We start from the raw sequence: 23,215 nt of genomic DNA, 5'->3' as shown, positions 1-23,215 counted from the left end.
TAGGATTTTCATGTTCCTATAGAGTCTTACTTCTTTTCCAATTAGAGGATACCCTTTAACATTTCTTTTAGGGTAGGGTTAGTACTGATGAACTCTTTCAGTTTTCGCTTGTCTGGGAAGTTCTTTATCTCTCCTTCAGTTCTAAATAATAATCTTGTTTGGTATAGTATTCTAGGTTGCAGGTTTTTCCCTTTCAGCACTTTGAATATATCATGCCACACCTTTCTTGTCTGAAAAGTTTCTGCAGAAAAGTCAGCTGATAATCATGGGAGTTACCTTGTATATGACTCTGTTTTTCTCTTGATACATTTAAACCTCTCTTTAACTTTTGCCATTTTAATTATGTCTTTTTAAAAATTTTATTGAAATATAATTGATTTACAATGCTGTGTTTAATTTCTGTTGAACAGCAAAGTGACTCAATTATACATACATTCTCTTTCATATTCTTTTCCATTATGGTTTATCACAGGATATTGAATATAGTTCCCTGTGTTATACAGTAGAACCTTGTTGTTTATCCATCCTATATATAACAGTTTACATCTGCTAATCCCAAACTCTGAATCCTTCCCATAATTATAATATGTCTTGATGTGGTCTGTTCGGGTTCATCTTATTTAGAACCCCCTGTGCTTCCTGTACCTGAATATCTGTTTCCTTCTTCAGGTTTGGGAAGTTTTCAGCCATACTTTATCAAATATATTTTCAATCCCTTTCTCTCTCTCTTCTCCTTCTGAGACCCCTATAATACAAATGTTGGTACTTTTAATGTTATCCCGGATCTTTCAAACTGCTCTCATTTTTAAAATTTGTTTTTCTTTCTGCTGTTCTGATTGGGTGATTTCCATTATTCTATATTCCAGACCACGTATGCATTCTTCTGTGTCACTTAGTCTGCTATTCATTCCATCCAGTGTGGTTTTTTTTTTTTTTTTTTTTTATTTCAGCTACTGAATTCTTCATTTCTAATTGGGTCTTTTTTATATTTTCTAGTTCCTTGTTAAAATTCTCACTGTGTTCATTTACTCTTTTCACTAATTCAATTAGCATTCTGATTATTAATGTTTTTAATTTTTTATCTCTTAAGTTGTTTATTCTGTTTCATGATTTATCTTTTTAAGTTTTTAAGATAATTTTATTGGAGCATACTTGATTTACAATGTTGTGTTAGTTTCAGGTGTACAGCAAAGTGAATCAGTTATACATATACATATATCCATTCTTTTTTTTGTTTTAGATTCTTTTCCCATATAGGCCATTATAGAGTACTGAATAGAGTTCTTTGTGCAATACAGTAGGTCCTTATTAGTTATCTATTTTATATATAGTAGTGTGACCTTCCAATTTATCCCTCCCCCCACCTAAGGGGCTTTCTAGTGCTCTTTCAGTTGAGACCAGTCCGTCTTTTCATTTTGCTTAACTTTCTCTATCTCTACAAATTTAGGTGAAATAGTTACCTATTGCTATGTTGAAAGGGTGTCCTTATGTGGAAGCATCCCTATACAGATTGCTTGTGCCCAATGTCTTTGGTTAGAGAGCTAGATTTGATATGGATGCAAGTCACATCTTTCCTCAGGGTTTATTGGCAGCTATCAACTTGGTAGGAGGTGGGGCTGGAGATAGAGGAGCTAGGGTTAGAGCTGAGTGTGCTGCTCAGTGGCCATCATCACCCTATGTGGGGGTGGGGTTGGATTCCAAGTTGTTGGGGCAGAAGCCCTGTGGGTCAGTTCCAAGCTGACTCTATTCTCTTTAAGTGTGCTTTCCTCTCTCCCAGCACTGATATCCTTGCCCCAGAGGGGAGCAATGCTGAAGCAAATGGGGCATGTACAGGCTCTCAGCTCATGAGGGAGCATGGGCTGCAGTGGTTTGGCTGCAGACAGATGTCCAAGCTGCCTCCGATGCACTGCCTGCACATGCACCAGAAATTGTTGCCCTTGCCCTGCTCATATACAGCCTTGGGGGTCTTTTTTTGTCCCTCACAACTGACCATTCACCCCAGCCTCTGCCTCTCCTTCCCTGTTGTGGATCCACACTGCAGGGCAGTCAGGGTCCATATAGGCTCTTGGTGTGTCTCTGGGCATTGGCTGTGGTGGACCAGCTGCTATCATGGTTTCAGGCCGTGTCTGATGTGCTGCATGAGTACTTCCCAACAGTGTCCTCCCTTCCTCCCCCAGATGTCACTCTAGATATGAGTCATCTCTGTGTCCTACAGCCGAGATAGTTACAGCCAGGTGATGTCTTTTCCACTTGAAAGCATGGGATTATAAAATATATTCAGAGAATTTTAAAAGAATGTATTCAATATTTATATTAAACATTTGTCTAGGTTTTAAGAGAGAAACCAGGGAGATGGGAAGAGCCAGAAAAAAGCAAAGTCTAAGGCAAAGAGAAACAGGAATGCCAAGGGAGGGAAGGAAATTTCAATCTTATAAATCAGTACTAAAATGGGAGAGATAACTCTGTAAAAGATAGGGAATCAATATAAAAATACGCTTCTGCTGCTTGAGGACTTTTGATTTTTTAATGGCCAGCTGATGTGGAAGTAGAAAAGTCTACAATGTACGTATGAAGGGCACAAATGGGGATTTTTCTAGTTGATCTATAGTTTTCTTCCAGTATTGATTTTTATTTCTGAAATTCTTATTATGAGTGCACAGTGGGTCCAATTATACCTGTGTTAAATGTCCCAAGATTATTTCACAGCAGCTGGCACTGAAAAGTGAGGTGAAATGAAATGTACAAAAAATAAAGATGGGAGTTCCTGACCTAGATGTGGAGATACATGTCAGTTTGGTTAGACAGAGCCCAAGCCTATATGCCCTTTGAGTAAGTCATATAGGTAAGAACTTGGAGAAAATTAGAGGTTTCTAATATGACTGCTTTGATCCATCTAGAAGTTCTATTTACTCTATGAGGTAGTTTGTGAAATCATGATCTGTCTGACAAGAATGAGAAAGACAAAGAAAAACTTAAGTGCTCCAGAAATCAAGAATGTCTTATAGCAATGAAGATAGAAAGCAGAAAGTTTAAGATTGAGGTCTGGATTGGAATGTATCACTACATTTAACCACTACATGGATATAAGTCATCTAGAGTAAATAATTTCATTTTAAATAATCCTAGGGGAGAGATTATTATATTTAATATTTTTTTACAAAAATATGAATCAAGAAATAGTGAAAATTAAAATGAATATATATTACATTACTGTTAGTAAGGTCACTATTGAATAAACAGTACTCGATACCAAGACTCTCCTATGATTTTTTAAAGCAATATTTCATTTAATCTCACAGTCTTGTAATCTTATTTCCATCACACAAATATTTAAATTAAGCTATAAAGATTGAGAAGTTGTTTGTGTTGTACCTTTATAAAAATTAGAACAGGTTGAATACACTGTAATCAGTCTAATATTTTTTGGGATTTGGGAGAGTATTTTTCAGGATTTGGGAGAGATTATAAATCTGTTTGCAGATACTAGGAAGTCAGCAAACGGTAGTTGTTACTCTTTAAGAGCAGGTATTATATTATACCATAGCTATACTGTATATGTGATATGCTTGACTTTGCAATATATTTGTGTATATTGCATACACAATAATTCATAAAATGATAATACAGAAAAATTAGGAAAAAGTTTTGATAAAATAATACAACCCCATTTATTCCAGCTCTAAGGATCTGGGTCTTTGAGTCAGAAAGATAGTTATGACTGGGTAGGACAGGCATCTGCCATCTAATGGAAGAGGACTTCTGCCACCCTGATTTCTTCCACCTATAATCTCCCTCTTTTGCCCCATGTGTTAAGGGAGGAAACAATTTCTTTTTCCACCTAAGCCAAAGAGATCAGACAACCTCAGAAAATTCACATATTGAATAAGCAGATGATGAAAGATCACTCCCCTTTTGGTCAGTGAGTTTTGAACAGATTTGAAAGGTAAAGTACGAACACACACTGTATGCTTTGTGCCTGATATATATTATCACTCAATCTTCAATATAAATTCTAAGGATAGTTGTCTACATTTTACAATTAAGGAAACTGAGGCTTACGGAAATAATATAATTGCCTAAAATAACCAAACCATTGAATTGGAGAGTCAGTTCTTGAATTTGTGTCTCTCTGACTCCAAAGTTGTTATGGTATTATTACTATACTATGATGACATTCAGCAGGGTGTTAATTGAAACAAAGTCTAAAAATGGAATTAATTGTAAAGCAACTTCTATTGTCCCTAGTGATAATCATTTGGCTTAATCTATTTTTTCCAATACATTTTTACAGTCGAAGAATTTAACTTTATTAGAATTCCAGTTCTAGACAATATTTGAGAATAATAAGCTGGAAACTACTACTAGTAATGACATAAGATATTAATATTTATAGACTTTTCCCCCCATAACTCACCACCAGTGCTGCTTAATGAACAATAGAGAAATTGGATGAGTGCATCCAATATTCAAATGATATCCATTTTTCTACAGTGGGATCTCTAAGGAACTCCAAGTCATTGTAACTATATATCATTACTGCATATCAGGCAAAGAAGTTCCAAATTAGCACAGCCAATGCATCACAAATGTGCCTTCAGGTCACTTTCTTCGGCCATGACAGTGGTTTGAATCAGGGTGATGCTGCCACAAAAGGAAAATGCTTGGAAAAAAATGTTTCATTCTCAAAATTAGTGTTCTTGGTCGTGTACATAGAGTCTTGCTGATAAAGCAGCTTCCAGCCTCTCGCACTCTCTCTCCCTTTTTTTTTGTATTGGTTTTTACTCTAACGATGCCCTATGAGATATAAATATTATATCTCTGTATGTAATCAAATGCCAAGGAAATTCATTATTTATTCTCTTGGACAAAAGTGACAACAATACAAGTGTGTTTCATAGACCGGGGCCTAGTGTTAGGTGTTGGTAATCTCAAGCAATTATCTGTGATATTTGAGATAATATATACTGGGGACTTCAGAGATTTTCAGGATGATTGAAAATTTAAACTGAATTTATATATTTTATATATATGTATGTATATACGTATATATAAAATTTTATATATATGTATATATATATAAAATTTTATATATACGTATATACATACATATATATAAAATTAGAGTGAGCAACCATCCTGAAGGGGTTTTCTGGGACACATGACTTTCAGTCTTCAAACTGGGACAGTCCTGGGCAAAGCTGGATGGTTGGTCACGTTATTACTGATTAGAACTAATTAACAAAGCTTTTCATTTGGGGGACCAAATATGAAGGTAAATACATTATTTTATGTGTATTTAGCATTTACAAATATTAATTGGCCCATGTTGATTTGCTGGTTCTGTAGGAGAAGAAGTATCTCATCTCCCTAGTTTCTGGGAGGCCAACTGGACTTCTAAAGAAATACTTGCTATAGCTAGCATTCACACAAGGTTCCAAAGACTTCCAACTTCAATGGGGCTATGATTCTCCTGGGCAGTTTCTTGCACTGCTACACCCTTATTTTAGGGTTGTGACAGAAATATGGATTTCAGTTGATTTAACTTCTTGTAGCATCCTTCCCCGTCTCCTCTAATCTCCTTAGGAAACTTGCTGAATCCACTTTTCAAGTGATGTTAATAGTAAACAATAATAATGGCTCTTTTCTGAACTTATATGTTTGATTTGTTATTCATTTCTACAGGTATATTTAAGAATAGTTAATTCATCTGGTTTTTCACTAATCTGAATTTAAATGTGATTTATATCTTTCTCACCCCAAATTACAATGAAACAATATGAAACAAGCAAAGTGTAAAATGGCAAACTAAACTAATGTCAACCAACCAACCACAGAAACACAGCTTCCCCACACTGCCCCTTACCACTTCTCCATAACTTCCCTCTTGTTCTCCTTCCACAGCCCAGATTCTTGAAAGAACTATCAATATTATTTTGCAAGTAGATCTTCTAACCATAAAATGCAACTCTTTTTTTTGCCTTACTTGTTATAATCTTTTGCTATTTCTCTATCAAAGCACTGAGATTTCTCTTTTGTTGTCAAATTCAGGGGACACAAATTTGAATGAAAGAAGAAAAGAAAGCATACACCATCAACTAAATTGCTGCAAAACTAATTTCATCAGAATTGCAATTGAAACAAAATTATTATTTAAGATGTAGATGATCAGTCATCAAAGAAAAAACTCATAGGTCCAACTGTAATAAAATAAAGGAAAACAGTCCTTCTAGGGCATTCAAATTTGGAAATATGAATGGAAAACTTATGTTGAACTGAAAAGTAGACTGAAGGCAAAATACAGTATACTTGAAGAGCTTAATGAGGTGTGTTTTCCTCATTTTTAAAAATCACAGTATAAACAACCACTGAGTAAGGCTGGTTTGGAAATCCACCTCCTTAAGAGTTCCCAAATCTTCCTGAAAGCACTTTTTTGAGAAAAAACTGGTATAGCTCAAAAGAACAGAGACTAATAATACTCTCAAAGTTTGTTTTGCAGGATATTTTAAGTGGTTGCAAAGATTTGGGGAAAAATAAAATTAAGGGATCAGTTTCAAAATTAGAGTCCTTTAGTGTTCCCCAAAACTGGATCATCTACCTTACAGAATAGAAAAAGAGAACAAAAAATTCAAACCAAGAAAATTCTAGTTTTGAAGGTAAAAGCCATACTACTTTAGAAATAATTGTTTGTCCCTAAATATACATATTAAAGAGGCAATGTCTTCAAATGTTTTCTTTGTTCTAATAAAATTATAGAAAATTCACTCCTTAAAATGAACAAAATAAAAAAAACATAGCCACAAAACACTAAAAATATCCATGTATATTAAACTGAAGAATAAAGTACTGCTTAATTGTCAGTCTCTCTTTTGCAACATATGACAAAATAGGCATTTCATTCTTTGAGGAAACTCAATCCTTTTCTGTGATTATGGATAATGATATACCTATTGACTCAATGGAATGCTTACTGAGTTATTCAAAAGCAGATGTGATGTACTGTTTCTGCCTCATACACACACACACACACACACACACACACACACACACACACACACTGCCCATTGTCATGAAAATGATGAAGTGACCTCAGACTGTAGTAGACAGAATAATAGCCCCCCTAAAATGCATATGAACTAATCTCCAGAGACTGAACATGTTACCTTACATGCCAAAAAAGATTTTGCAAATATGATTTAGTTAAGGATTATGGGGAAATTATCCTGAATTATCTGAGTGAACCCACTGTAACCACAGTGGTCTTTGTAAGAGGAAAACAGGATTGTCAGAGTCAGAAAAAGGAGCTATGCCAAAGGAAGCAGAGGTTGGAATGAAAGACTGAAGACGGAGGGAAGGCCATGAGCCAAAGGATATAAACAGCCTCTAAAACCTGAAAAAGACAAGGAACAGACTCTCCACTAGAACCTCTTGAAAGAACGCAGCCCTGCTAGCATCTTGATGTTAGCCCCATAAGATTCCTCTCTGACTTCTGACCTCAAGAACTGTAAGATAATAAATTTGTGTTATTTTAAGCCCCTAAATTTATGATAATCTGTTAAAGCAGCAATAGGAAGCTAATACAAATATAAAATAAATAGTATTGTTGAAAAGAAGAACAAAATCGATTTTTTATATAGAACTGTACAGATCTTTTGAGGAAGTTTTCTAGTTTCCATTTTTGATAATATTACTTCTGGAAAAAAGTTTCTTTCTTTTACAGTTTTCCTACATCAGGTCTCATGTAAAATGTGAAAAATTTTTGAAGAATTAGTTGATAATTTGTGCCTACAATGTATTTTATGAAACTAGTATTTAAAATAGCAATAAATAAGCATTAATGCATTATCTTCACAAATATCAATATTTTCTTATTTAAAAGTTGAGATTCAAAAATATTTGAAAGGCTTTATAAACAGGAAAATATAATATATAACTTATATCCCTATGGCTAGTTAATATATGGTTAGTTAAATATATGTCAAAAATAAACTTAGCTATTCTAACAAAATGAGAGAAAATAAAACCCTAGACTTTTTAAATGAAATTTAATTACTGATACTGTTGATTGTGTCTGTTGCCATGATATTTGTTATTTATTACTAAAATAACTATTTACTGAGAATTGATGATTACCCAGTTAGGTCTTAATTTATATTAAGAAAGTGGGCTCTTTTGTTTTTCACTAGGTCTCAAAACCATCTACAGTCTTTACAGTAATGATTGTAATTTATGTTCAGGCAAAGCCTCACACTTAATATCCAGGGAAGAAAATTATGGCATGAAATATGCATACCCTATTCAGTAGATAACTCCCACTATAATCAATTGACTACAGTAACATTGAGTATCTAAAACCAGAAGTCTACACAGGCTTTCTAATACTTGGCTGTAAATATCCATTGACATTTCCACAATAGATTATTTATCTCAGTTGCTATCACTACATTGCATTAAAAATTGGAACAATTCTTGATATAGTGATAAGGATTTTCTGGAAGGTGTTATTAGGATGCATTCTCTTTATTCATTGAAATTGATTTCTTTACATACTTATTAGAAGCAAAGCAGGTTTAAAACTTTAAGGATCTCAATTCTACTAACTCCTTTTGAAAGTAATTTCTTCTATTTATTGATCCTATAATGTGATTTAACCAAGTTCTTCAGGTCTATGTATTACTTGATCTTTTCCTCCTATTTCTCAGATAAGCACCTCAGATCTATTGAAGTTAACTTTTCTTTGCTAATAAATTTAAACTTTCTGGATTTTGAACCTTCTAAGAAACACTGCATATGTAAAATATATCCCATCCTGTTTAGACCATCACAAATTTCTCTAAGTCAGTTTTAGTCTTGAATATTTAAATAGCTTTTGAAATATCATTTCCTTCATATATCTCACAAATCTCAGAAAGCTATTTTAGACCAATTAGACTCTTCTACCATCCTCAATAACCTGAATGTAGATTTATTATATTTCTTCTGATCTAACTTCAAGGAAAATAAAGTTAACTGGCAAAATACTTTAGATTTTATTTGACATATAAAATTAACAATTACTACTAGAACTAATATATAAAACAAAGATGGAAGAAATTTCCTCTCTATAAAAATCATATGATCTATTAAAGGAGTGACATTTGACTAAAATTTGATGTTGCATATATACAAGTGGTTTGATAAAATAGGTGAACCTGAACACAGATAATTTAAAAATGGAGAAAAGAGAAATGATAAAACCCAGTGACACCACAAGATCTGCCAAATGATTAGCAGAGGAGATATAAATTGATCAACCAGACGTTATTCAAAGGGATACTCTATTTAGAATTGCCTGGGAAATATTTCAAAACAGCAAAATTGTGTGTTCCTCATATGTTGTGGAACCAATCAGATATTGGGGGGATTACACTAATATAGACACCAAAATTTTTCAGATAAAATACAACACACATTCATTAAGTGGGAATCTGGCATCTTTAAAATGTAAGACAGGGCTTCCCTGGTGGCGCAGTGGTTGAGAATCTGCCTGCCAATGCAGGGGACACGGGTTCGAGCCCTGGTCTGGGAAGATCCCACATGCCGCGGAGCAACTAGGCCCGTGAGCCACAACTGCTGAGCCTGCGCGTCTGGAGCCTGTGCTCCGCAACAAGAGAGGCCGCGATAGTGAGAGGCCCGTGCACCGCGATGAAGAGTGGCCCCCACTTGCCGCAACTAGAGAAAGCCCTCGCACAGAAACGAAGACCCAACACAGCCATAAATAAATAAATAAATAAATAAATGTAAGACAATTTAAAAAAATAAAATAAAATATCAATTATTGTCAAAGGTGTAGAAGTGTGGGAGAGAGTGTTATTTTGGTTTCTAAGATGACTTATTGAAGATCTGTTAGGCATTTTGTGGGAAAGGGCCAGGAATGATAATATTTCAACTATGCCCAGAACAGTTAAGGAAACTAAATCTGTCCTGCTCCAATTATAATCTTGAACCCATTAGAAACATGGATTCACATAAATGGATCTATCAAGTGTGGATTATATAGTACATTGGTGCATTGAGTGTGTAAAAGAATATATGACTTTATTTGTTAAGTTTTAAATGCACGTGCCCCTTTGACTGAACGATTACACTCTTAGATAAATACATACCATAGAGAAACTCTTGCACATGTGAATAAGGAGATAATTTAAAAATGCAAAAAAAGTCCACATCAACATCATTTATATTGGAGAAAAACTGGAAATAACCTAAATGCCCACAACAGGGGTATAGGTAACCTGTGGTATGTTCAGAAAATGGAATCATAGGGCGAAATGAAAATGAATAATTTATAGGTACATATATCAACATAAATGAGTTACACATAAAGAAGGTAGAATTAAAATCATATAGAACATACATAAAGGTTAAAAAATTGAAAAATTTTATGTTATTTAATACATAAACATATTTTAAAACATAAAAAATGAAAAACACCCAATTAATGATTTGTATACTTCTTAGGAAGGATGTGCAAGGGTATCACCAGCAGGAAGGCATGTGCAGTGTACATTAACAATAATTATAATATTTTTTCCAAAACTTAGATTTCCCCATCTTAGATTCCACAACTTAGATGTCCAAATTAAATTCAATAAGATTTCAATTATCCTTTCTTCTAGGCTGGTTTGCAATTCAGTTTCAGTCATTGCAGCCATCATTCTTCCTAAGGTTTGCAGCAGAATCTGTTAGAAAGGCAAAAAGTCTCCAGACAAATGGACAGTCCATTACCTGTGCAACTTTACCTTTTATCACTCTCCCCTTGCTTACTCAGGTCCTGACATGTGGTCCTCATATATATTCCTCGAATCTACCAGGGAAGACCCTGCTGAAGTGACTTTGCAGTTGAGGTTCTCTCTACCTAGAGACATCTTGTCCTAGAGAGAGCCCCATGACTGCCTAGCTCACCTCTTTCAAGTCTTTGCTCACATATCCCCTTAGAGAAACTTTCTCTTATCAATCTGCTAAAATGCTGATTCCCCACACCCATGCTCCCTAACACTTTTTACTCTTTAACTTTTTTCTTCACTGGACTTACCATCTTCTAATATACCACATAGTTTACTGATTGGTTTATTTTCTGTCCCAGCCCTTTAGGACTACAGAAGACATTTTTGTCCATTTTTCTTATTGCTGTAACACATGCTAGGTATTTGGTATATTTTTTGAAGTGAAATGAAGGTCTTCTGACTCAAGTCCTACATGCCTGATACTTAGATGTATGTTCTAGAAGCCAAGAGACTAGACATTTTTCGGTTTCATTGCTCTCATGTTTGGTAAGGTGAAAGGAAATGAGTGTGAAGACTCAGAAAGCCAAGTGCACAGAACCCAGTCTTCCATGGTGTCTCATGTAGCCTCCTCACTGCATTTAAAAAAATCTATTGGGATTCTTCCAATGAGCCTTGTACCTGTTCTTCCTACCTCTTATGTATTCAACCATCAGTTTCTGTTTTAGATATTTTGGTCTCACCTTACACCTCAAATTCTTCTCCAGCCTCCTGAAATGAATTGAATTGAATCTCTTCGATAAGATTTCCTATAGTGAGCTTTAGGAAAACAATAAAACCTACATTTGTCCTAACTACACAACTCTATACTAAAAGTGGCAGAAAATGACATACAATCTTTTTGCAATGAGGAAAAATAAAATACTGAAAGGGAAAAATCTTCAATTAGCTATCATTTTATATTACAGTAACATACAGAGTGCCACAATTGGTTACTGTTATGGTCTTAGTCTCTAAAAGTGACTTTTTTGCTCATTTTCATTAAAAATGTAGCTGTAATTATTTTTCTGATAATCACCATGAATTTTGAAAATATGTACACACTCCACTGTACCTTACCTTTGTGCACGAAGAATATATTTTCATGTGGGGTCAGAGACTGCAGTTCCTGAATGAACCTAAACTTGGCCTTATTAGCTCAGTAGTTTCAACAACTTAGCTGATTACCCACATAAAATTATGTTAAGCTTCCTAAACTATATAGAATTAAGCAAAACAAAGCCAGAATATCTCAAAACTAAAAGGTGAAAATCCTAATCATATGTGTCAATATAAATATTAAAAGAATAACAACTGCCAATATTCAAGGAATGTTATAGAGAATAGCTTAATTTCAGAGGAAAATCTACAATTTGCATGAGAATATGAGAAACACATGTCATTTCTATTTTAGTTGCAAATGTAATTACTTCTATACAATAAAAAAAATAAAAGGTTTAAATTCAATTACATGCTTTGCTCATTGTTTTTATGCTATACTAGATATCTTAACAGTAAGAGAATATTTGAAATCATCATTGCAGTGTTCTGCTTTTGTTTCAGGGTATTGATTATTCATTTAGGAGGAGGAAAAGCTAAAGCATGCTGATTCTAGTAGCCTCCCAATCAATCGATTATCCAGAGTTCATATCACTTAATTATAGGTTATAAAAAAGAGAAAAGTAAATGACTTTTCCTGCTTTTATTATTTGTTCAAATTTTCCATGAATTTCAGTCTTTTTTCCCAAAGGAAAAAACTTATACTCATTTTTAGTGAAATTTTTTTAGTTCTGTCAATAGCTTGATATATCTAATGTGTGATTCTGACAGGAAAATATACATTATTTCAAGAGATAAAAAACAAGTTAAGTACTATGATAAATGTATATTACTTGTAGGCAATTCAATCATATTATCAAAGTGTTTTCTAAAACAGAGGCTTAGAAACTCTAACATTGTAGCCCCATTTTCCTTCAATGTGTTGTCAGGGGAAGATTAACAATTTGAGACCTGTAGTGAAAATTATGTGGTCAAGTAGTTAGGGGAATGTAAAGTAGAAGCTGGGATCATATTTTAATAAAAAGGAAAGTCAGTCAGGCTAAAATTGTAGTTTTAGTGGGAAAGGAAAATTAATATACTTATATTTAATAAAAGGTCATGGTTAAAAGACACTTCAAAAGTTGTTTTTAATATTTATAGGGACTTATTTGAAACTGTATATAAACATTCACAATCCCTCCCCTAAGTTTATATCACAAGGAATTAGTACCTACCTGGTACTTGGCATAAAAGCAGACATAGACAAGTAGGGCAGAATAGGTAGCCCAGAAATAAATCTAAGCCTCTACAGTTAACCGTCTTTTACAAGGGTGCTAAGAACACACAACAGGGAAAAGACAGTCTCTTTAATAAATGGTGTTGGGGAAACTGGGTATCCATGTGCAGAAGAACTAAATTTGGCTCTTATCTCACATCATACACAGAAATCAACTCAATATGTATTAAAGACTTAATTGTAATTCCTGAAGCCATGTAACTATCAGAAGAAAATATAAGGAAAAATTTCTTGACATTGGTCTGAGGGATGATTTTTTTGGGCATGACACCAAAAACACAGGAGACAAAAGCAAAAATAGACAAGTAGGACTACATCGAAGTAAAAACTTCCATACAGCAAAGGAAATCACTAACAGAGTGAAAAGGCAGAATGAGATAAACTTACAGAATGGGAAAAAATATTTGCAAACTGTCTCTGATAAAGGGTTAATATCCAAAATATATGAAGAACTCATAAAATTAAATAGCAAAAAACCAAAACCAAAAACAAATAACCTACTTAAAAATAAGGAAAAGACCTGCATAGACATTTCTCCAAAGAAGACATACAAATGGCCAGCATGTATATGAAAACATGCTCAACTTCACTAATTATCAGGGAATTGCAAATCCAAACCACATGAGATATTACCTCATACCTGTTAGAATGGCTATTATCAAAAAAGACAAAAGATAATAAGTATTGGTTAAAAATGTGGAGAAAAGTAAACTCTTGTACACAGTTGATAGGATTGTAAAGTGGCACAGCCATTATGGAAAACAGTATGGAGTTTCCTCAAAAAATTAGGAATGTAACTGCTGGTACAGTAATTCCTCTTCTGGGCTTATATTCAAAGTAAGTTTAATCAGTATCTTGAAGAGATATCTGCGCTCCCATGTTCATTGCAACACTATTCACAATAGCCAAAATATGGAAACAACCTAAATGTCCATCAAATGAACCTAGAGGACATTATATTAAATAAAATAAACCAGATGCAGAAAGACAATATTGCATGATTTCACTGATTTCACTTATATGTGGAGTCTAAAATAGTTGAACTCATAGAAGCAGAGAGTAGAAAGGTAGTTGTCAGGGGCTATGGGGAAAGGGAAATGGGGAGACGTGTGTCAAGGAGTACAAAGTTCCAGTAACGCAAGATGAAGTTCTGGAGAACAAAGTATAGCAATGTGACTTTAGTTAGCAATATTGTTTTGTATTCTAGAAATTTGCTAAGAGGGTTGATCTTAAGTTTTTTCACCTTTCCTCCCAAAAAGAAGAAAAAAGAAAAGAAAATGTAAGGTGATGGATATGTTAATTGTGGTGATTACATTACAATATATATGTATATCGAAATATCAACTTATATAACTTAAATGTATACAATTTTTATTTGTCAGTTATAGTATGATAGGTAGGCCTAATTTATATTACAGTCTATTTTTGTTGTACTATTTGTGAGCTAAGGATTTTTTTTTTACATTTTAAAAAGGAATAATGTGTCCATAATTAGACTCATTTATATGTGGTCAACTGATTTGAGAAAACATGCAATAGCAAGTCACAAGTGATTTTGGAATATATGATTTATGAAACAATTGATTATCTATGTGTTAAAAGATAAAACACAATCAATACTTCTCACTATAAGCAAAAAAGTAACTCAAAATTGATCAGAGACCCATATGTAAAATTGTAAAATTTCTAGGAGAAAATGTAGGAGGAAATCTTTTTGACCTTGCTTTTCGAAAATTTTGTTAGATATGATACCAAAGGAATGATCCATAAAAGAAAATAGTAAATTGGACTTCAATAAAATTAAGAACTTCTTCTTCTTCAAAACACAATGTTAAGAAAGTGAAAAGAGCGGGGCAGGGGGTGGTGGTGGTGGTGGTGGGATGAACTGGGAGATGGGGATTGACATATATACACTAATATGTATAAAATAGATAACTAATAAGAGTCTGCTGTATAAAAAAATAAATAAAATGAAATTCAAAAAAAAAAAGAAAGTGAAAAGAAAAGCTGGAGATTGTGAGAAAACATTTGCAAATCATCTGTATGATAAATAACTTGATCCTAGAGTATATTAAAAACTCTCAAAACTCAATAATAAGAAAACAAATAGTCCAATAAAATGGGCAAAAATTTGAAGAATTTATTACCAAATAAGGGCATGAAATAATCTCTAATTAGTCATTAGGGAAATCCAAGTTAAACCATAGTTAGATACCACCACAGGCCTTTTAAAAGCTCATAAAAACAAACAAAAAACAAGTTGCAATACCAATTGCTATCAAAAATAACCTGGAGAAGAGGTTCCTTAAAAAACTAAAAATAGAACTACTATACGACCCAGCAATCCCACTACTGGGCATATACCTGGAGAAAACCATAATTCAAAAAGAGTCATGTACCACAATGTTCATTGCAGCACTATTTACAATAGTCAGGTCATGGAAGCAACCTAAGTGTCCACCGACAGATGAATGGATAAAGAAGATGTGGCACATATACACAATGGAATATTACTCAGCCATAAAAAGAAATGAAACTGAGTTATTTGTAGTGAGGTGGACGCACCTAGAGACTGTCATACAGAGTGAAGTAAGTCAGAAAGAGAAAAACAAATACCATATGCTAACACATATATATGGAATCTAAAAAAAAAAAAAAAGGTTCTGAAGAACCAAGGGGCAGGACAGGAATAAAGACGCAGACATAGAGAATGGACTTGAGGACATGGGGAGGGGGAAGGGTAAGTTGGGACAAAGTGAGAGAGTGGTATTGACATATATACACTACCAAACGTAAAATAGATAGCTAGTGGGAAGCAGCTGCACAGCACAGGGAGATCAGCTTGGTGCTTTGTGTCCACCTAGAGGGGTGACATAGGGAGTGTGGGAGGGAGGAGGGATGCTCAAGAGGGAGGAGACATGGGGATATATGTGTACGTATAGCTGATTCACTTTGTTATACAGCAGAAACTAATACAACAATGTAAAGCAGTTATACTCCAATAAAGATGTTAAAAAAAATTTAAAAAAACAATAAAAAAATAACCTGGAGAGCATATTAAAGGACTGATTCCCAACCTCCACTTGAGGTTCTCATACAGAAGATCTTAGTTGGTGATCAAGAATTTGGATTTCTATCAAGCTGTCTACACAAGGAAAAGAGTTGAAGTAACATAGAACCACAGTGTTTTTTGAGCTAAACTTGAGGAATTTTATTGCCTGTAATCATAATATGAAAATATTATAAAGTAGACAATTTCAGTCAGTAATTGAAATAACATCTCCACAATTATCCTGATAGCTATATTAATGAAACAGTTGTTATAAATTTCCTGGAGTTCTTATTGCTCAGCTTAGCAATATACATGTTTTTGTACATTTTTATAGTGTTTTTGACTCTTTAGTTGCAAATGAAATAGACAGATTTTATGTGTACCCTAAGTAAAATTTTGTAGCAAAGAAATTTAAATTGCTTTCAGAATCAAAGGAACAGTTTTAAGGATCTAGATCAGTTTAGATGAGTTTGGGTCTAGGGTTTGGCAAGTCTGTCCTCACATTGTTTCTCTCTGGCTTTCAGAGACATTTCTATATGATTTTACATTTCAGTGCACATTGTGGTGTACTGCTAGCATTTTCGCCTTTGAAAATAAAGAGACCTTTCTACCAGCTGGTGGGAGTTCCACTGACCAATAGCCCTCAGTCATTATTGAGAATTGCCTCAGCTAGAGAGAATCACTCACCCAAAGCACTTCCTGGAGAAGGCTGCATTTAGTAACTGTTTCACAAGGGTTAGAGAGCCCTCGTCTCTTTACCCTACCTTTGAACAACTCTGCAGGGTTATTTTACGTTTAGATGTTCCTGTAGGTTTGACTAAGATCTTTACTGAGATGGTATCACATCTCAGTCTTTCTCTCTGCCCAATTCTACTTTCTTCTCTTATTTGATATGTGATCCTTAATTTACTTCCTTCATTAGGCTAAAAAAGTGTTCCCTCCCAAAGGTATATTTACTTCCTAATCACTGGACCCTGTGAATATTACCTTATATGGCAATATTAAATATTATTTTCTATGCCAAAAATGTAATTAAGTTAAAGATCTTTAGAGGAGGACTTTATCCTGGATTTTCTGGGTAGACCCTAAATGCTATCACTATGTGAGGTGAGGGATATGTTAACTAACTTTATTGTGGTAGTCATTTCACAATATATGCAAACATAAAATAATTATGTTGTACACCTTAAATTTACACAATGTTATATGTCAATTGTATCTCAGTAAAACTGGGAAAAAAAGAGAGAGAGGTAGAGGGACTTTTGACCCAGACAGATACAGTGGGGAAGGTGATGTGAAGACAGAGCAAAGAGAGAGAGATGCAGCCACAAGCCAAGGAATGCCAATAGCCACCAAAAGCTGGAAGAGTCAAGGAAGTGGTTTTCCCTAAGAGTTGCCTCTGGAAGGAACACAGCCCTACCTACAGCTAGTTTTAAGACCTCTAGCATTCTGAACTATGAGAGAATAAATTTCTGTTTTTTAAAGCCATATGGTTTATGGTAATTTGTTACAGCAGCCACAAAATAACAACAAATAAAAACTAATACATTTCTTTTTATGCTAATTTCCATCTTAAAGTTTTTGTCCAGGGAACCCAAACTGTGACAGACACAGTTGTCAGAAATCCTGGAATCACAACTCTCATCTTCACAAATAGAGATGAAAGGATCCTTCTCTACCACTAAACTAATTTTTAGGGAATTTTTCTGCGGTTTTGTTTTTTTTTCTTTCCTCTGTTAGAAAATTAGTCCCAGAACTGGATCATTTGATATATCAGAGGGAATTGGAACACTTGTGTCATGTACCTACTCCTTATGCCAGCAGAGCAGGTACTGATACAAATAGACCCCCAAAACCATATGAGTGAGCAGGATACAAATCAGCCATATATTACTCAGAGAAGGAGACAAGAATGAGGGTTGTGTAGACAGAATGAATGTCCATTGGTACATCTTTTCCCCACAACAAATCCCCATATCAGATAATAAACCATAAAGTAGTGGCCATCACTTAATAGTAATTTCTTATACTGCAGCACCTATTTAATACTAGGAAAATCCCAATATAACGTTGCCTAATTTCATTAATTTTAATTTTAGTTAAAATAACATAACCTGATAAATCTGATTACTTGTCATGGATTGAATTGTGTTCCCCCAAAATTCATATGGTGAGCTCCTGACCCCCAGTACCTGAATATGTGACTTTGTTTGGAAATAACTCCTTTAAATAGGTAATCATATTAAAATGAGGTAATTAGGGTGGGCCCTAATCCAATATGACCAATACTCTTATAGAAAGAGGAGATTAAGACACAGACATAGACAAGGGGAAAATCATGTGAAGGCAGTAGAAGAAGGTGGCCATCTACAAGCCAAGGAGAGAGGCCTCAGAGTGAAACCAACCATCTTGATCTTGGACTTGAAGGCTCCAGGATTGTGAAGAAATACATTTTTGTTGTTTAAGCCAGTGATCCCCAAGCTTTTTGGCACCAGGAACCAGTTTCATGGAAGACAATTTTTCCACAGACGGGGCAGGGGTGGTTCAGGCAGTAATGAGAGCGATGGGGAGTGATGGGGAGTGGCAGATGAAGCTTTGCTCGCTTGCCCAACGTTCACCTCCTGCTGTGCGGCCCAGTTCCTAACAGGTCGCAGACCATTACCGGTCCGCTGCCTGGGGGATGGGGACCCCTGGTTTAAGCCACTGTCTGTGGTATTTGTTATGGCAGCCTTAGAAAACTAATTCATTACCGGAAGACCATACTTTCAATATATCAAATGTAAATGTAAACAATAATTTACAAATAAGTAAAAGTAATTATTAGCAATATCTAGAGTGCTTTCATGTATAAAATCTCATGAGTAATATTAAGATACATATTCTGAGTTATATGGATATTTACAAATGTTTCAATAGCTTTGTTTTCTAAGGTAAAGAAAAGTGTGTTTATTATAAGAAAAAATCTATCATATTCATTGCATTTGTACAAATTGATTGATTTATATGTATGAATATAACCATTTTAGAATTCACTCAACTAGAAAACTCCTGCTCTTCTTCTGTATAATCAAATATTGCATTAATAATGTTGAATTATAACAGTTAGTCAAAATTATTAACATTTAACCTTACATTTCTATCATGATGTAAATAGGGAATTGTAACTGTACTTTTTTTGTTATTTTTAATGAATTCAGGAATAGTACTTGATGATAAAATTAATTTCAGTTAAGTGTGCTGATTGATATACGTGAAGCTATTATGAGCATTATGGAGATGAAATAATATTGAAGGAAAGAAATGCCCTAAACGTTCAGAAAAAGATTGTGGTAGTTATGTTTTTTTCCAACAAAATTAAAACTTTGCTTTTTTAAACCACTGGAAATGTTGGACTCCTTTGTTAACTAGCCCATTCAGACTAACACATATTATCAGTGATGAGCCACTGACAAAACAAAATCTAAACTATGTGATGTTATATGAACGTCTTTTGGCTAGCAGCATGGAAATTATCACCTGATGTTGGAAAGATGGTAATCCATTATATGTAAACAGCACTTTTGGGGGTAAAATTGTTGCCTTATATTACATATGAAGTAGACCATAAACCGTAAAGACTGTAGCTCTAGGGGAAAGGTTGGCAATCAGAATAATAATAGCAGCATATAATAGTTGGTTTCATTTAGTAAGATATTGCAAGAAAGGTATGAGTTCAAAATAATTGATGGACTTCAATTTCTGGTCGGAATGTACAAGGTAGGGACAGATTATTGCTCCCACCAGTAAAAGATAGATTAAAAGACTTAAAAAATGTATATGTATGTGTATCAAAACGTTTTAGTTTGAAATGTCCTCTTTTTCTCTAACAGTACTTTTTAAAAACTGTTAATAATTTTGGACATAGAGAAAAATTTTGAGAATAGTCAAATAATTAATATATTATTTAGATTCCTGAAATGTTAATATTTTAAATTAGTTTAATGTCCTACATATATACACACATTTAGATTTTCTAATGTTATCTCAGGATTAAATTTAAGTTATGCAGTTTTGGCAACAATAATGTGCAAGTGATGTTACACTCTGTTAAAAGTGTGTCATGTCAGGAAACTGGTGGGTTTTATAGGAGCACTGATGATGTTAATTTTATTCACATGACTGAGGTAGGGTCTGGGAGCTTCCTTTAATGGAGAGTTGCTATTTGTTTATTTTGTAATTCATAATTATCTTTGGGGAGATACTTTAATACTGTATATATATAGTACTCTTCAAACTTTCACCTATTAGTTTTAGCATTCATAATGATTCTTGTCTAAAAAATATTATTATAATGTTTTTGAAATAATGATATCTTTTAAAAATTTCTTATTTATTTATTTTTGCCTTTCTACTTTGAGGAAGGTTTTTCCTTTCTCAATATTTCTTTATATCATGATGGACTCAGAGCTTTCTAATGTATTCAATGGGTTGTAATTCTTTATTCATGGCCCAATTGACCCATATTGAAGGGAATACCCTTCAAGCTGGTTCCTTTGTCTTTAGGCTTGTCCCTTTCATTCCTTCAGCACTTTTATACTTTCCAGACAATAAGATACTCTAGATTCATTTTGAACTTTTGCTATTCTAACTCTAGAATCAGGTCTTTTCTGAAGGAATCCTAGTTGTTGTTAGCAAGTGTGATACACATCAACCATGATTTGGGCATAAGTTGAGTATGTGGACACTAGAAAATCATTGTTTTAGATTAACTACCTAACTCTATATACACACACACATATATATCTAGATGCATACTTATGTATGTGCATACATACATACATGGATATATGTGCAAATACAGATGCATCTGAATCTATTTATAGATATATCCATATCGAAAACTATATGAATCTATACTTATGCCTATATACATCTATATCTGAATATGTATCAGTACATGTTTCTGCATAAACACATGAGCTCACACTGGACACCTCCCAGTCCAATCCAATAGCAGAGCCTCATTCTATCCTTTTGTCCTGTTCTATATTTATAACTTCCATATGCACAGTGACAAGCCAAGCTCCAATTATCCACAATATATTTACATAATTGCTCAATCCTTGAATACCCAAAAAGCAGTTCCAGAATTTCTTACTATGTCTCTGGGAAAGATAAAGCTATTAACTATAGAGTTCAATATTCTTAGAGGTCTTTTTTCTTAGCCTCAGGTTATATAATCCATATGTTATTTATTTATTTAAATAATTTTTAAATTTTTATTTATGGTTGCGTTGGGTCTTTGTTGCTGCGTGCGGGCTTTCTCTAGTTGTGGTGAGCGGGGGCTACTCTTCATTGCGGTGGCTTCTCTTGTTGAGGCGCACAGGCTATAGGCGTGCGGGCTTCAGTAGTCGTGGCACGTGGGCCCAGTAGTTGTGGCTCACGGGCTCTAGGGTGCATGCTCAGTAGTTGTGGCACACGGGCTTAGTTGCTCCACGGCATGTGGGATCTTCCCAGACCAGGGCTCGAACCAGTGTCCCCTGCATTGGCAGGTGGATTCTTAACCACTGCGCCACCAGGGAAGTCCCATTCAAATGTTGCTTAAAAATCATTTGGGCTAGTGTTCTCCCATGAATTTCATGGTGGTTATGTTATTTATTTGAAATATGATTTGGTTCATTTTTTTCTGTTTGTATTCTATTTTGCCTTTTCCACTCCTTTATTTATTTTCTTTTTAATTTTTTTTGTGAACATGAACAGGTGCTAAAGTCATTATTCTACAGAAAGATATATTTTTTCAGTAATTCTTAAGATAGAGAAAAAGAATCTTAGTGCTCCTGAAAATATTAATATGAACATTAATTTGGATGAATATATTAATAAGTGAAATAATTTTCCTATTAAGCATATTACCTAATATAAGAGAGGTTCTGTGATATATAGTTTAAGAACTAATCATATTTAAGCACTTCATTCCAAACCCTAGCCCTCACCCCATGACAACCATATGTCAGATTTTCTCCCTTTGGTAGCTTTAAAAATAGAAGTGTTCAGGTATTTTGTCTATTCTCAAAATATTGTTAGGTTCTCTCTACACAGTTATATAATTCAGTAATTTCTCATTTCCATCTATCACATTCTTAAAATCTAAATCTAAATGATTAAAGACAAACACAATGGGGAATAATCAAATAAATTTCCACAGCAAAAAAAGGAAAGAGAAATACCTATTAAAGGATAACTAAAATCATGCAGAAAGAATTTATAGTCTAAATAACATGAAATCTGCTCCTTGGCTGAGTGAGTAAAGCGGTGCTATGCTTCAGGAATCTCAATTATTGGCCTTTTTTGGTTAAAGTAAATGAAGAGAGGATGTAGAATATATTTCATCCAATTAACATTTTTTAAAAATGTATTTTCCTAGTGATGAAGTACCTCCCTAAAATATTAAATTATTCTATTCTCTATAAGTATCCCCATTTATATTTTATGGCTAATTACATATTGTTAAGTTGTGTAATTTTATTGTACTTAAAGTGAATAGAACTGAGCAAATGCAACACAACTCCACTATATCAATGTTACATAAACCTAATATTTTATTATTAAGAATATATAACATTGGAGGACAATGATCCAGCATTAATGCAGTACTAACCTATGTACAATTAAAAAATATATATTTATACACTTTTCACTTTATTGAGAGAGACAAGACAATTTTGGACAATGAAATACTGAAGTCATTTTGAAATTGTTGCCTTTTTGATTCATATAATCATGGGTTAAAATACCTAATAATTATATCTATTTTAATCTCAAAATACTGTTATATTTAAAACATTTTCATGTATTATATCATTATTACATATTATGTAGTATATATTATTAAATTATATACATTATATATTATATTACATTTATTTGTGCCTATAACTATATCTGCATCTATATCTCCATTTCCATATATCTCTTTATCTAGCTATCAATTGAGAGGATCTCATTAAGTAACATATTTGTCCAGTAACTATTGAATTCTCTTCCCCAAGA

General features: G+C 33.8%; 1 long non-coding RNA gene across 4 annotated transcripts in view; it reads right to left on the bottom strand.

Moving 5' to 3' along the window:
* Nucleotides 1–23,215, bottom strand: part of LOC309659150 — a 415,904-nt gene that overhangs the window by 333,418 nt on the left and 59,271 nt on the right. The gene's annotated exons all lie outside the window — the stretch shown is intronic.

Source organism: Balaenoptera physalus, assembly GCF_965194825.1.
Source record: "Balaenoptera physalus genome assembly, chromosome: 4".
NCBI lineage: Eukaryota > Metazoa > Chordata > Mammalia > Artiodactyla > Balaenopteridae > Balaenoptera > Balaenoptera physalus.
Note: the sequence above shows the minus strand (reverse complement) of the source record. Positions and strands in the feature narration are given on the sequence as shown.